This window comes from Lygodium microphyllum, chromosome 19, assembly GCF_053477565.2.
Source record: "Lygodium microphyllum isolate KBCC chromosome 19, Lygodium_microphyllum_v1.1.10, whole genome shotgun sequence".
Lineage (NCBI taxonomy): Eukaryota > Viridiplantae > Streptophyta > Polypodiopsida > Schizaeales > Lygodiaceae > Lygodium > Lygodium microphyllum.
The window spans coordinates 124,823,568-124,841,280 of NC_141153.1; the positions used below are offsets into that span (position 1 = coordinate 124,823,568).

The following is a 17,713-nucleotide window of genomic DNA, read 5'->3' on the forward strand; positions in this document are numbered from 1 at the left end:
CTCCTTTATTGTGCTCCAAGATTGGATACTTCCACTCTAGTTGCCCTATCCAAGCTTCTCTCAGTTTTAGAAGGATGTATCTACTTATGTCTCCTTGAATGTGAGATGATGTCCTGAAAGCATTTATGTCAATTTGTTGAGTCCATTTTTTATCTATATTGTTGGTTGCTCTGATCAGCACATGAGCAGCTTGTGGAGATAGAGGCACCTTGTAGTTAGCAATCTCATCTATCTTAAAATCAAAGACTACTACTTTTCAAGACTCTCCTTGAGATCCATATCTTTGGAACTTCTCTTCAAGTTGTTCTTCTAAAATGCCTTCTTCTTCTTTGACCATGAGCTCAAGAGAAAGAGGATGTTTGATCACCTCTATGACTACATCTTAAGCTTTTATACCATGGCATTATAAGCTTCCCTCTATTTTGTTACTTCCTTTGGAGTGGGTCCTGTGAAGAAATCATCGAACAGTGGTAGGTCAAGGAAGTCTATGGGTGGTTTCATGGCTTCCAATATTAGTGGGGACTTGTTGAGATGCAAGCTCATTAGTCTTCTATCAGTTGTTTACCTTAGTTGAATAAGGTTAAGTCACACTAACTTAACCATGATTAGATCTAGGTTTGCTAATCTTTGTATGTGTGTTGTACACACAGTTGACTTCGGTGAGTGTGTTGAAGAAATGGGATGAACAGGGAGCATGTCTGCTACCCTTCGTGCCTGAGCTTTTGTCCATCTCTTTCTCTCTAAATCCTAATATGGTATCAAAGTTGCATTCCATGACTGACTTGAAAATGGACTCTTGACTGGGCTGGCTTTGGATCGCTCAGAAACATTACCCAGCATTTGAGAATCACCTTGCCCTATACGTCCCAATCAGTGAGTTGTTCTTCTTACTTGATTGGCATCACCAAATTGACGACTGACGTGTAAGCTGGATGACGCAATCGTTGCACTTCACATGAATAAGGGCCACCAGCAAGTTGGGCATGAGTAAGTGTCAGCCAATCCCGTGATCAAGCCATGATCACAAGCATGGCAAATGGAACAAGTGCGTGCAAGGAAGTCGTTTTGCCCTTTCCATTGGTTCCTTGCAAATTGCACAATCATCTTCATAGGCCAATAATTCGTCTTCCATAGCATCAGGGAGTGCCCCTTGAAGAGTATTCATTGTTGTTCTGACCTTCATGAACCCTTTTATTCTTTTCAAAATTGCACTTAACAGAGCCCGTAAACTTAGAAAAAGTACACGGTTGACCACTTGGAAAGCCATGCCTCGCAACCACCGTATATGCAAGCAATGGCCAAGTGCTAACAACAAGCTAACAACATCCATGGCAAAGTTACAGTTATGCACCATTGTGCCCCTCCATTCCTATGTGGCACTTGTAGTTGATCTCTTGTAAGATTGGAGCTATGAGCACTAAGGAGCCAAATCCTAGTTTAAGTTCTCGGTCAGCAACACCTAATCTTGCTTTAGCACACATGATTGGAGCTAATGATGTTTTAGCATCCTCTGGTGTTTTTGTGGCCAATAGCAAGGATTCAGGCACCTGAGCCTTCGACTATGAGCAGTAGTTCTAACATAAGTATTGCTTAGACAAACTAGAGGGCTACATGAGCATCTGAATTACAAGTTGCATTTCAAGGTTCAAGCTTGTCTAGTGCACAGTAGTCTGTTGATCAGCAAGAGCTGCATGCTTTATAGCTATCTGAGCATGTATGATTGTGTACTTTGGAGAATAACCACCATCAGTATTCAATATGGACAGCAAGAAAGAAATGCATCATTTTTTCTGTGGACTATGAAAACAATTCAGCAAGTCATGTTTACCTTGTACAACAAGTCCTGAGCATTAAATTCAAGGGTACAATTGGTATCAATGAACATTGTTTGAAGCTTGTATTTGTCTCATGTTTGTAGCAATAGTGAATGTATCAAGTAGGCTTGAAGATCTGTACTTGATTCTTCCTTATGCATTGGCAATTATCAATGGCAGCCCATTGCTGATGAATGGCATACTTGTGGAGAGTATGATGACTGAGTAAAGCTCTCATGGAGAGGTCATAAATGCTATGACAAATATGAATGTATCTGAGCAGTTAGTTGAAGGAATATTGAGTATCTATTTCCTGCATGTATTGGATCTTATCCAGTCATATAAGTTGAAATCTGTGCAATTTTGGAATTGAATGTCTTTCTGGAGTTCAGGGGTGTTGATTATAGATGTCGGTAGTATGGCACTAAATGGTCAGTGATATACATGTTCATATTCAAGAGCATTTTATGCTCAATCTTGACTTCTATGAGGCTGATTTGACAAACTGTTGACTATTTATAGTCTTACTGGAGTGGAGGTTGGGAAATGTATGAGCAGTGATGCTTATGTTATGCAATTGGGATTCTGAAATGTCCTTCATGTACTAACAATTGCTACATGTCTGAAATGAACTAAACTAGAATAAGTTCAGAATGTATGAGTATTGCTTGAATGTATGTAAGTTGTGACTTATTAAAAAGACTATTGGTTGGTGCAAGGAGTCGGGCATTCACACCTAGAAGACTGAATTGAGTTATTTCAGTTTGCAGACATGGCAAACATAGGAGAGAAGGATACTATCACTCAAATAGTTTGTGAGAAGCTGGACTACAACAATTTTGTTCTATGGAAATTCAAGATGTCTAATTTCTTAATTGGAAGAGGCTATTGGGACACTTAGTCACAGGTCTTGAAGATGAGCCCAAGCTACCAGAGGATAGACCTCCAACACATGATCAATTAAAGGCGCATAGGACTTTGTTGGAAAAAGCCAGCAAAGTCTTGCATTGGCTATTGTTATGTGTGTCAGACAAAAAAGCTATGCAAATTCCAAACTGCACTTCCCCAAAAGCTGCTTGATGAAGAATTATGGGCATGTCACTCATGTGAGAAAGACACAACTAAAGAAAAAATTCAGCCACATATCTAGGAATGGAAGGTCTATTGAAGACTATGTCACTGAGATAAGAACCATTGCAAAACAACTAGGCTCAATTGGAGCTGAAGTTGAGGATGATGATTTGGTGGCTACTACCCTCCATAGACTTGGACAGGAATATAAGTAATTTGACACTTCCATTTCAGTGCGTCAAGAGCAGCCTGACTTTGATGAACTTGTGGCACTTCTATTGCATAAAGAAGTGAAACTTGGACTCAATACAAGTCTCAGTGGGTCTAAAAACAACAGGGACAGTGTCTTCTACTCAAACCAAAGGGGTAGAGGTGGAAGATCAAACTTTAGAGGAAGAGGTGCTGGAAATGCATATGCAGCCCGTGGTGGACATCAAGCTACTAGATGGAAAAATAGGCAGCCTCAAGCAAATAGAGGTGCCTCAAATGCTCGTGGAAGAGGGGGTTGTTCAGCTAGAGGAAGAGGCACTTGGCAAAAACCTCAAATGAGTCATGGACAGCAATCAAATGCAAATATGGATTGCCATTATTGTGGCAAATATGGGCATGTAGCTAAGAATTGCTACAAGAAGCAAAATGATCAGAGAGCAAGAGGGAAGCAACATGGTAATTATACTTCTTCTAGTGGTATGTAGGAGGATGACAGGTTGTTTGCTATGCAACATGTGACGAAAGGGTTGTCTACACCAGGCAAAGCAGATGATGTATGGTATATAGACTCATGGGCATCTAACCACATGACTCCTCATGGAGAGTGGTTTGACACATTGGTAGAAGTTTCTCATAGATATGTTTGCATAGGGGATGATACATAGCATGACATTATGCATACAGGTAATGTTCCCTTGATTATGCATGGTGATAGGAAAAAGAGTCTCTATGATGTTTTGCATGTACCCTCCATAACCAGAAACTTGCTTTCTATGGGACAAATGGCTGAACAGAATCTACAAGTTAGATTCAATAGAGATGGATGATACATTAAAGAGTATGGTCAAGGATGAAAACTCATTGCTAAAGGCAAAAGAAATGGCAGGATGTTTACATTGGATACAAAAATTCTAGCATTGAATGTTGCTATGTATTCACATGACAATGCTGTAATAAGGGACATTGAGATATGGCATAAAAGGATTGGTCATGTAAATGTTCAAAAGCTGAAGAATATGCAGCATAAGCAAGTTGTACTTGGACTCCCTAAGTTCAAGCATATGGAATTGGTACATGTATGTCAATCTTGTCAATTTGGGAAGCAATCAAGGCTTCCATTTATGAGGCATGTAAGCACTACTACTAGACCATTACAGCTTGTACATTCTGATGTATGGGGACCCTCACAGAATGCATCTCTTGGAGGATCACGTTACTATGTTTAATTCATAGATGACTATAGTAGGTACACGTGGTTGTATGTGCTAAAGAACAAGAGTGCTGTCATGGATGCTTTTCAGGACTTCAAGAGACATGTGGAGAAAGAATTGTCTTGCTACATCTTATGCTTGAGATCTAATAGTGGTGGAGAATATATCTCTAAAGACTTTGAACACTTCTTGGTTGCCCATGGGATTAAAAGGCAATTGACATGCAAGTACACACCACAACAAAATGGTATGGCGAATATATCTCTAATAGTGGTGGAGAATATATCTCTAAAGACTTTGAACACTTCTTGGTAGCCCATGGGATTAAAAGGCAATTGACAAGTAAATACACACCACAACAAAATGGTGTGGCGGAAAAAAGGAAAAATAGGGTGATCGTGGAATCGGCTAGAGCCATGTTGAATGAGAAAAGCCTACCAAATGCATATTGGGCAAAGGTTGTAATGACTGCAATGTATGTCATGAATCGTACACCAACAGCAGGTATACATGAGAGGCTTTATGGGATAAAGCCGGACATTAGCCATCTTAAGGTCTTTGGATGCTTGGCATATGTACATGTTCCAGATGAAAAGAGGAAAAGCTTGATCCAAAGGCATAAAAGGCCATCTTTATTAGGTATGCACAAGATAGGAAAGCGTACAAATGCTACAATCCTTCTACTCATGAGACATTGGTCTCAAGAGATGTGGTATTTGATGAGTTGAAATCATGGCATGAGAAGAAGATCACCTTGATGAATGATGATGATACTTGTCAGGAGACTTATGTACATGCAGGTACACATGAGAGTGCAGATATTTTTGGGCCTTCTAAAGATGATACTACATTTGTTAGTCCTTGGATAGGTAGATTGAGGACTTTAGCATCTTTGTCCTCAAGCTATTTTGGATGATCATTGGTGTAAGGAAATGGATGAGGAATATTCAACATTGGCTAAAAATGACATTTGGGATTTGATTGATTTTCTTGAAGGAAAAATGGCTATTGGTTGCAAATGGGTATATAAAGTGAAGTGCAAATCAGATGGCACATTGGAAAGATACAAGGCAAGACTTGTGGCAAAACTGTATGCACAACAATATGGTCTTGATTATGAGGAGACATTCAGCCCTATTGCTAAAATGGCAACCATGAGAACAGTGATTACATTGGCAACATCTAGAGGATGGAGTATGTATCAGATGGATGTGAAGAATTCTTTTCTCAATAGTGATTTGGTTGAGGAAGTAAACATGGATCAGCCCGAGGGCTATGTACATCCAGATTTTGCTACACGTGTGTGTAGATTAAAGAAAGCATTATATGGGCTGAACCAAGCACCTAGAGCTTGGAATACTAAGATAAGTGCATGCTTACAAAAACTTGGTTTCACTATGGGCAAGACTGATCATAACCTATTCACAAAGAAGACAAGGGCTCATTATGTGATATTAGTCATCTATGTGGATGGCTTGATCATTACATGTGATGATGTCACGAGAATTGGAGAGATCAAGAAGATGTTGCATGCTGAATTTCAAGTCAAAGATCTGGGTGAATTGAAGTATTTCCTTGGGATTGAGGTTGTCTCTACACCTCATGGTACTTGGTTGTTGCAGAAGCAATATGCACAAGACATGTTAACCAAGTATGGTATGTTGGATTGCAAGTCCTTGAGTACTCCATTGGAACAAAATGTTAACTACTTGTAGATGTTGGCCATGAGATTGAGAATGTCACTATGAATAGACAAATGGTGGGTAGCATGATTTGCCTTACCATTACTAGACCGGATCTTAGCTATTCAGTTGGACTGATTAGCCAATTCATGCAGAAGCCTATGAAGCCGCACTTGGATGTAGTGAGGAGGATCTGGAGATATGTGAATGCTACATCAGATTATGGTCTATTCTATGAGCATGGTAAGCCTTTGGAGCTTACAGGATAAGATGCTGACTCGTTGACAGGAAGTACCTATGACAGAAGATCTACTAGTGGGTATGCATTTTCCCTTGGTAGTAGTATGGTCAATTGGAGCAGTAAGAAGCAACCTACAGTTGCACTCTCTAGTACTAAGGGAGAGTATAGAGGTGCTACATTAGCTGCATGTGAGGCAGCATGGCTCATGAAGCTTCTTGATGATTTGGGTATACAGGAAGTCAAGCATATCACACTCTATTGTGACAACATGAGTAGTGTGCTCCTAGCTAGTAATCTTGTCTATCATACTAGGACTAAGCGCATTGAGGTACACTATCACTTTATCAGACAAAAAGTGATTGTACATGTGACATTGATTTGGTCCATGTGAGGACAGAAGACCAACTTGCATATATCTTTACCAAGTCATTGGGTAAAGATAAGTTTGTGCATTTCAAAGAGCTACTTGGAGTGAAGTATCCCACTTGAGCTTGAGGGGGAGTGTTGAGATTCAAGCTCATTAGTCCTCTGTCAGTTGTTTACCTTAGTTGAATAAGGTTAAGTCACACTGACTTAACCATGATTAGATCTAGGTCTGTTGATCTTTGTATGTCTGTTGTACACATAGTTGACTTCGGTGAGTGTGTTGAAGAAATGGTACGAACAGGGAGCATGTCTGCTACCCTTCATGCATGAGTTTTTGTCCATCTCTTTCTCTCTGAATTCTAATAGGACTTAGGGGAAGAAGACTCTTCATCTATCAATCCTATCATTTCTATCTCCCACTCTCGGTATTCCTTCTGCAATAGATTCCTTATGACCTCTTGTCTTTTTGTCTCAGCCATCATCAAGCATGGTCCCTTGATCTATCCCATTCCCTTGGAATAGATTCCTTATGACCTCTTGTCTTTTTCTCTCATCATCAAGCATAGTCCCTTGATCTATCCCATTCCCTCGCAAAGACTTTGAGAACCCTGGTCTTTAAGCTCATTGGGCTTTTCGAACATAGGTATACATGCTTTAGTGGTTGCCTCCCTATAGATCTCATGTTGTATGATGAGGTCGACTAGATTTATACTGTGCTTCTTCATATAAGACAATGACTAAATCATTGAACAACTTGAAAAGTATTTCTCCTTGCAATATCAAAGTTTTCTTTTCCACAAAGTTTGCAAGTTGGCCAAGATGACTACCGCACTACCTTCACTAAGTGTATGGCCGAATTAGAGGTTTTCTTCCTTGAGATTTTCATTCTTTGTTTGACACTCCTTGTAGTTTGTTTGCACTTTCTCAAGCATGTTCTTGGTGTCATTTATCTCTCCTCCAACTCTTTTTGAAATTGTGTCTTTAGATCATTCTCCTTTGCTTCTAAGTCCTTCCAAATGTGTTCCCTTAGGATGTTTTCTCTTTCTTGTTAGATTTTTTGGAATTCTGCTTGTAAGCATTCCTTCTTCTCTTTTGATGATTTCTATATGTTTTCTCTCCAATGGCCATGGATTTGACAAGTTCCTCCTTTTTTGCTTGAAGGTTTTCTTCCTTTTCCTCAAGCTACGGCTCTATTGTTTGTTTCTCCTTTTCTATACTAAAGGTTTTGTAGTCCTCCTACAAGTCATTCAGTTTTACATGCACATCTTGTATTTCTTTATGACCATCAGCCTTAGCTCTTTTGAGTGCACATCCTCTCTAGGGTTTCAATTCCTCCTTCTTTACTATGTCCTTCTAGATTGGTAGTGGGTGCCTTTTGTGGATTCCACATATTGTTGCTTCATTTTCTCTTGTTAGGTGTCTATAGTAGTCTCCTATGTGGTCTTGAGCTAGCCAGTTAATCCATCTTCTTCTACATATCTAACAAGAGGGTTGAAGAATAGGTTCTTCATTTACCTTGCCCTTCTTAGAATAGGATTCTCCCTTTTCAAGGTGTATCATAGCCATAACTTGCTCCCAAATTGAGGTGTCTAATGATTCTTGGATAGCTTTTGTGAGATCCTATTTTTCTTGTTGTGCCAAGATTTTTCAAACTCTTTCTTAGAGATTTTGGTGGCTGTGAGGTACCTCCTCCAACAAACCCATAGGAGTCCTCTTAGTAGTCAACTAAAATTCATATCCATGCACATCACCATCCCGACTCCCCATGGGAAACCTTGGACTTAGTTGAAAATGGGAATCTTAGTTCTACTTCACAAGGGAATCATGGACAAGTCACCCCTAACAGTAATTTAATGCCCACCTAAGAAAGATCAATTTGTAATCAATCAAAGGCAGGAGTGAGGTTAACACCACACTGGTGTTAAACTTGGTAACTAATCCTACCTTTATCGGGAGGATCATGATTTAATTAGCTCTATCTAGTGTTGGAAAGTTACCTCATTTATTGGGTCCACCCCAGCCCACAAGCATCCAATCGTCAGAATTGAAGCCTCCCACTTTCCTTGATGGGGTTTGCTTAGTTTTCTAATTAGCAAATCATACTACCACACTGTTTGGACATATAAAATCGGCTTCCTTTTATTGCTCCATTAAACTGGGTTCGTTAAACTTGATCTTTAGCACATAACAAACAATTCAAAAACCAGATACTTTATTTCACCATCACTCTGCAGAGTGATACACAATTGTCTTTCCATAGAAATACATTTTCAAGCCTAGGATAGGACCTTCCAATGCCTCTCGAGATTGGGTTGTATGTGATGGTACTCCATCCACGGTCAATAGGAAATTTACTGGCTCAAGTTCCCTCTAAGCTTCCCTAAGCCTCCGAATCCATCCTACATAACAATGGCACTTATCACTCGGCCCTTTGCCCTCTCAAGTGCTTGAGTGATCAAAAACCAAAAACACCTATCTCCCTCAGGAGCATAGGACCCACCCGCAAGTGAGTTTTTCCACACTCCGTAGAGTGTTAGGGAGCATTGGGTTGGGGACCCCAATGTCCCGAACCACCATAATCCATAACCGACTATGCAAGCCCGGAATCATAAGAACCATAATTTATCATTCACAAATCCAAAAGCACTCATAACCATAAAACAATTTTAACACACTTGTATGCGATGCATAGAATCTATCCTCTTTGTTAGTTTCTGTGTTCCTTCCTAAAAAGTAATTGATAATACTAATATGCTTTTATAAGTTTAAGTAAGTTCTAACTAATTGTGATCATTTTCTTATGTACTAACCTGATTATCTCCGTTCGACCATCCATCATGATTATGGTATAAGGCTGCAACCGCAGTTTGTTGTGGAATAATTGGTCCTTCGGGTTGAATGGGTTCGGGGTTAACTTATGCTTGCACTTCAGTATCATATTGATACCCTCAGTAGTGGCCACTTCCTCGTGTTAGGGAGCTTTCTGAGTGTGATCTCGCTCAGCATCTTTACATCCCTTGGGAGCCATGGAAGAAGTTGATGGATTCAAGCAGCGCTTCCGCATAGGTGTGGAGAGAGAGAGAGGTTCTCAGCTAGTTGCAGCAAAGCTTTGTCACATCAACTAGCAGAGAGACTTCTGCAAGGGTCATTGTTGTGTCTGTGTGTGTTCTTGACGTGATGCTCTACCCATGTTTATATAATAACCCGAGGGGGCGGGGTAAAAGGAGGACGTTTGCTTTTTAGCATTTTTTAATGATATCATCGGTGATAAAGAGAGAACGCTTTCTTTTAGCATTTTTGGTGATATCATTGATGATGTCAGAGAGGGGCTCCATTTTTGTAGTGCGAGGATACCAATTTAACAAATATATGTGCGAGCACCGCACGTCTCGTCGTCTAGTGGTGTCACTCTAGGGCTCACAACCAAGGCATAGACCTTGGCATCATGGCCTTAGCATACTGGGCAATGGGCTACGAAGGCTTCGTTGGCACCATTGGTTGCGCATGAGAAGCTCCCACTAGCTTGTAGGAAAATCTTCCCAGGTGATCACCCATCCCAGCAGTGTCATCACCCAAGTGCACTTAACTACCAAGTGACTATCCACTAGGCTAGTTTTTTTTGTTGTTCTATATTACAAAGATAGTCTTAATAAGCTAGTCTTGGGAGGGTTTCCCAAGTCTTGTTTCCATGAACTAGCATATAATACCTCATTAATAATAACAATTATCTTCATAATGAGAGTCAGTTTCATAATTAGAGTTAGTTTTTAAAAATGTGTAATATAAATCAATTTTCTGTGGAATGTATACACACATTAAACTAAACTAAGTAATGGGGACATTACATTCTTCCCTCCTTGGAGAAATCGATATGTCCTCATCTCAAGAGAAATTGGGGGTATTCTTTTATAAGGGTTACCTCATTGACCCAAGTGGCATCGTCTTCAAGATAATCCTTCCATTGTACTAGGTGTTCTCTTCGGATTTGGCTTCTTAGAGGTTTCTTCCTTGTATCTAGAATCTTCTCGAGTTGCATTTCCAGAATTCCTTGGGCAGGAATAGCTATTTGTTCATCATTAAGCACATGATTGGGGCTTGATACATAAGGTTTCAATAGGCTTACGTGAAATACATTGTGAATCTTGAGATGGGGTGGCAATTTAATCTTGTAGGCTGGCCTTCCCATTACTTTGATTACTTCATATGGTCCACAGTACCTTGGACTAAGCTTTTTGTACTTCCCCAAGGACAATGAGCGGGTCTTACCCTTAGAAACACCATGTCACCTTTCTTGAATGTTCTCAGGGATCTTTCAAGATCTACGTAGGACGTTTGCTGATCTTGAGCAGCTTGGATGTCATGTCAAATCAATTGGATTTTTTAGTCTATCTCTTCAAGCATAGCCTTAGAAGCCTCTACCTTGAGAGTGGAATCTGATAAGTTTAGAGGCATATGACATTCTTGCCCATACAAGGCTTGAAATGGCGACATCTTGATTGTTTGTTGAAAGGCACTGTTATAAGCAAATTCCACCAAAGGTAAATGTTCAATCCACCGTTTCGGTTCTTTCCCACAATAAGACCTTAGAATATCTTCAATGGTCTGGTTCACCCTCTCAGTTTGTTGGCCATCAGTTTGAGGATGATAAGCAGTACTAAAGCATAGTTGCATTCCAATTGCTTGGGAATAGGAAAGTCCAAAACTTAGAGGTGAACCTAGAGTCTCATTCACTAATTATGCTCTTTGGAAATCTATGTAACCTAAATGCTTCTTCGATGAAGACTCAAGCAATGTCAAATGACTTATAGGTTGTTTTGACTAGGATCAAGTGTACAACTTTTGTCAATCTATCAACCACTACCATGATGGAATCGTATCCACCAACAATAGCAGGTAATCCAACAACAAAGTCCATACTTATTGATTCCCATTTCATTTGTGGAGTGTCCAAGGGTTGTAACTCTCCAGGCATCTTGATCCTTTCCGCCTTGACTCTTTGACAAGTCAAGCACTAAGTTACGTAATTTAATACATCCCTTTTTAATCCTGGCCCCACTGATAACTCTTACGAACTGCGTTGAGTGTCTTGGTATACCCTGGATGTCCTGCAATGGGGCGGTCATGTGCTTCCCATAAGATCTTGGTCTTCACTTCTGGTCCTTTTAGGACACAAAGGCCATCATGATAATATAGACAACCATTGCTAGCACGATAATCCTTAATCTTAGACCTTTCTTTGTCAGAGCTTTCTCCTTGAAGTACCTTAGCCATGAGTCCTTCATATTCCTTATCTTGAGAAATAGCTTGACGTACAAGCTCAAGTACAGGATTATCAAGTATGGATATGGTTCTTAAGCTTCAAACTTCTACAACGCTGTTAAGAAAGGCTTTTTGGCTTCAAGCATCTGCAACAACATTATCCTTCCTTGGATGATATTTGATTTTAAAATAAAATTCTTGCACTATCTCTATCCACCTTATTTGCCTCATGTTTAGGTCAGCTTGGGTGAAGATCCACTTAAGACTTTTATGATCTGTCTCACTAAAGTGAATTCCCTTCCCAATAGATCGTGTCTCCATAGTTTTAAGGCATGGATTACTATGAGTAACTCAAGGTCATGAGTGGCATAGTTGGACTCATAGGGTTTCAATTTTCTGGAAGTATAGGCCACTAGTCTTCCTTCTTGTATTGACACCTCACCAATCGCAAGTCCATTTGCATCAGTGATCACCTCAAATGGTTGACTGAAGTCAAGGAGTTTTAATACAGGTGTAGTGGTTACAGCTTCTTTAAGCTTATCAAAGCTTTCTTGATGCTCATTGGTCCAAATGATTATTGTATTTTTCTTCAAAAGATTTGTCAAAGGTGCAACAATGAGGGAATAATCCTTGATGAAGATTCAGTACCATCCTGTTAGTCCCAAAAATCCTCGAATTTCTTTTATTGTCTTAGGTGTTGGCCATTCTAGGATATCTTTCACTTTGGTAGGGTCTATAGAGATTCCATTAGTGGAAATAATGTATCCAAGATATTCAATCCTATTAGTGAGAAATACACATTTACTCATCTTGGCATAGAGCTGATTTTTATTAAGTGCTACTAGGATGATCTTTAATTGTCCTTCATGTTCCTCTATTGATTTGGAGTATACTAGTATATCAACAAAGAATACTAGCACAAAATCATCTGGATATGGTCGAAAGATGTCTTACATTAGACAATTGAATATAGCTAGGGCATTAGTCAATCCGAATGGCATGACTAAGAATTCATAATGACCATACCTAGTGTTGAAGGCAGTCTTTGGGATATCTTGTTCCTTGATTAGAATTTGATAGTATTTAGACCTTAGATCAATCTTGGAAAAAACCTTGGCTCCATATAGGTGATCTAAAAGTTCATCTATCCTGGGTATGGGGTACTTATTTTTTACCGTAACCTGATTTAGTCCTCTGAAGACAATGCAGAGTCTAAGTGTTCCGTCCTTCTTTTTCTAGAAGAGGGCACGCACTCCCCAAGGTGAGTTACTTGGGTAGATAAATCCTTGCTCTAGCAGTTGCCTCAGTTGTTCCTTAAGCTCCATAGCTTCAGGAATAGACATTTTGTACGGTCGTTTTGCTCCAAGAATCAATTTTATTTCATGATCAACCTCACGATTTGGAGGCAATTGAGTTAGTTCTTCTGGAAAGACATCCTCGAAGTCGTTGATCCAGGAAGTTAGAGTGTCTTCATTAATATTTTCGGCCTTATTCAACCGGATCACGTAGATTGATTGGCCTTTCTTCAATCCCTTCCTGAGTCAACTTGCCTTGGCTAATTGGACTCTCATTGGTGGACTCTAGTTCTTCGAGCTTTACCATATGCCTTTACGGTTTCTCTTTCCAAGACTTGAAAGATTATTTCCTCTTCAGCACATAGAATCTAGCTTTGTTTTTCTTGAGCCAATCCAATCCTAGAATGCAATCGTAGCATCCTAGTGGTAGGATTCAAAATTCTACTTCAGTTATATGGCTGTCTAACTCAAATTGAAGTTTCCCTACAGTTTTGGTTGAGGTGATTTTCTTACCACTAGCCAATTCTACTATCATTTTCCTTGTCCCCCTGGATTCTAGATGCAATATTTTAACTATCTTGAGTACAAGAAAGGAATGTGTGCTACCGCAATCAATTAAGATTATAAACGATGTACCCTTAAAAGTAGCTGGAGATTGAACTACTGATTGGTGGTCCGCTCCTTTCCTTTCCACGGCAGCATAAATGGATCCTCTTTCAATTTCTTCACCTAATGTGCATTCCTCGAGTTGTCCAATCATGGTATTTACCTGCACACCAGTTGTTCTTCCACATCCACAGCCTAGGTTGTTGTTGCTGTTCCCTCGACCTCTTCCACCAACCTAGTTTGGGCTAGGATTTTAAGGACTGTTAGGCCAATTTTTCCTTAGGTGTCCAATTATTCCGCGCTGGTAGCAGTGTCTAATTCCTATCCCAATTGGTCTTGGGGTGATTGCATTAGCTCTACCATTCCCTCTGGCATTGGCCATATCAACACCACGGTTTGGGTAGCTCCTTCCATAGTTGTTTATTGGACAGTTCCTTTGGCCATTTCGAGCGATTTCCTTGGCCATAGGTTTTGCTCGCATAAGAGCATCTTCGAGATTCATTGGTCTCATTGATTCAAGGCGAGTGTTCAAAGGTGGATTTAGTCCTTGGTAGAACATTGCAATCTATTGAGACATTGTCATTGGGGGTACATATTTGCGCAAACTCACAAACTTAGAATAGTATCCTTCCAAGGTTAGGCTTAATTGTCGTAAGTTGTAGAATTTATTCATCTTGATTGATTTAAAATATAGGGGAAGATAACATCCTTTCACAGCTTCCTTGATCTCCTCCTAAGTTTGGGAAGTTTCTATTACCCCTTTATCTCGGCAAAACTATTTCCACCAAAGCTTAGCTTCGCCAGTAAGACGAAGATGAGCAGTCTTGGACTAATTTGCAGTAGTAGTTTTAGCAGCTAGGAAATAGTCGTCCAAAGCCTCAATCCACACTTCTGTATCTTGCTCCACCTTGGATCTTTCATTGCTAAACCTAGGTTGGTGTCTACTTGAAAAGAAACTTCTTCTCTTGGAGTTCCTTGTATGTTTCATCAATTCGCACTAATTGGCGATTCTAATTATCTCCTTAACTTCTTTATTACAAAACGAGATGGTTTGGCCTTCATTTCTAGGAAATTATAAGATTTTGGGAGATTGGGATATTCTAGAAGTTTATAATGTTTTGACTTTGCACTCCCGGCAAGAGCGATCCTATCGAGAGAAATAACCTTTGTATATTGGTCATATCCCAACGATGTAGGGTCATTGTCTCCCCATTAATTATCATAGTATCATTAACCCTATGTCCTTCAAATAAGAAACATTGAACTAGTTTTAGTTCTTCAAGCCATTTCAACAACTTGAGATAGACTTTCACATCTTTGCACAAAGTACAGATAAGGGTCATCCCATCCCTAGATTTTGGGTTCCAGTTATAGCCCCTTCGTAAGCTTGTACAACTCCATAGGTGAGTCTTCTCCAAGATAGCCATTACACTTTCTCTTAATTCCAGCATGTTTGATTGGCAAGCAGTGGAGTACATGATCTCAAAAATCACTCACATAAAGCATACTTCATCATTAACTTGTCAAAGCAGTTCAACTATCATCATAAGCTCATAACTCACACTCTTAAAAAATAATAACGAGACTTTATATTTATGAAAAGTATTTATAAATATGTATTGATCATACTATGATCTACATCATCTCATGGATCCTTTCCTCGTGAAAAGTATCAGGGTCTATATTCTCATATCTTGGGGGATTCTCATGTACATGGCAAACAACATAATGTGGTGGCTCTTGGGGAACACCAAAACATTGTGTACCAAAATAAGGCCTTCTTGGTACTACAAAAACTCTCTCGAGTGGTACTATTTATAGCACTTTTTGATATACCCACAGGGTTTCAAATAGAGGCTCATCCCCAATGTCTAGTAACCATTCAGCAAAGGCACTGAACAAAAGATATATCTTAACTATCATTAGTTGTTCAGCCCATCGAATCCTCCATAGCTCGTAATGAAGAAGGATGTTATGCCCACAATATATCTCCATATGTGACCTACTCCTTGGCCAGAAATCTTTCATGTGCCATGAGATAGGATAAGGTTGCAATACAATTGGAGGAATAAATATCATCTCCATTATTTCAAATATAGCCTCGCAGTATGAGAATTTATTCGACCCTAAGGCTATTTGATACATGATGGGAAAAATATCCCGCAAATTTGTAGCTTCCTCTTTGCTAAGTTCCTAATGACCACAATGTATATGCTAGTGTTAGTGCAATATAATCAACAACAGTTTTCTTCAAACAAGTGTGGTTATTTTATTAATTCCTTTTATACGTTGACAACTTAACCTTACACTAAAAGCTCTTTTGAAACCTTGGCTCTTTTGAAACCTAGGCTCTGATACCACGTGTGAGGTACCTCCTCCAACAAACTCGGAGGAGTCCTCTTAGTAGTCGATTGAAATTCATATCCATGCACCTCACCATCCCATCTCCCCATGGGAAACCTTGGACTTAGTTGAACATGGGAATCTCAGTTTTAATTCACAAGGAAAGCCTGGACAAGTCACCCCTAACAGCAATTTAATGCCCACCTAAGAAAGACCACTTTGTAATCAATCAAAGACAGGAGTGAGGTTAACACCACACTTGGTTTAAAGAGAGTGAGAGATGGGGGAGAGTATAACTCGATCCCCCTACCCATAAGGTAAAATCTCAACTCCGGGCCCCTAAGACGGTGTTAAACTTGATAACTAATTCTATCCATATTGGGAGGGTCACGACGTTAAAGTTACCCGACTTATTAGGTCCACCCCAGCCACAAGCATCCAATCGTCAGGATTGAAGCCTCCCACCTTCCTTGATGGGGTTTGCTTAGTTTTCTAATTAGTAAAAGCATACTACCACACTATTAAACTGGGTTCGTTAAACTCGATCTTTAGCACATAACAAACCATTCAAAAATCAGATACTTTATTTCACCATCACTCTATAGAGTGATACAAAACTATCTTTTCGCAGAAAGACACCGTCGATAGGACCTTCCAACCCCTTGAGATTGGATTGTATACAATCGCACTCTGTCCATAATCAATAGGGAATTTACTGGGTCAAAGTCCCTCTAAGCTTCCTTGAGCCTTCGGAGCCATCTTACATAATAGGGGCACTTACCACTCAGCCATTTTCCCTCTCAGGTGCTCAAGTGATCAAAAACCAAAAACACCTACCTCCCTCAGGAGCATAGGACCCCCACTCGCATGTGAGTTTTTCCACACTCCGCAAACTGTTAGGGAGCATTGGGTTGGGGACCCCAATGTCCCAAACCACCATAATCCACAACTCATCTGGCTGTGCAAGCCCAAAATCATAAGAACCATAATTCATCATTCACAAATCCAAAAGCAATCATAACCATAAAATAGTTTCAACACACTTGTATGCAATACATAGAATCTATCCTCTTTTTCAGTTTTCGTGTTCCTTCCTAAAAAGAAATTAATAATACTAACATGCTTTTATAAGTTTAAGTTCTAGCTAATTGTGATCCTTTTCTTATGTACTAACTTGATTATCTCCATTTGACCATCCATCAGGATTTTGGTTTATGGCCGCAACTAGAGTTTGTTGTGGAATAACCGATCCTTCAACTTGAATGGATTCAGGGTTAACTTTCACTTACGCTTCAATATCATATTAAGTATCCTCAGTAGCGCGGCCACTTCCTTGCATTGGGGAGCTCTTTGAGCGTGATCTCGCTCAGCATCTCGATGTCTCTTAGGAGCCATGGAATAAGCTAATGGGTTCGAGCAACGCTCCCATGTAGGTGTGGAGAGAGAGAGAGAGAGAGAGAGAGAGAGAGAGAGAGGTTGCAACAGAGCTTCGTCGCGTCAACCAACAGAGAGACTTCTGCACAGGTCATTGTTGTATTTGTGTGTGTTTCTGATGTGATGCTCTACCCATGTTTATATAGTAACTGGGGGGGATAAAAGGAGGACGTTTGCTTTT

General features: G+C 39.9%; 1 pseudogene; it reads right to left on the minus strand.

Moving 5' to 3' along the window:
- Positions 1 to 870: 870 nt before the first annotated feature.
- LOC148020343 (E3 ubiquitin protein ligase RIN3 pseudogene) overlaps positions 871 to 17,713 on the minus strand; it is a 42,209-nt pseudogene continuing 25,366 nt past the window's right edge.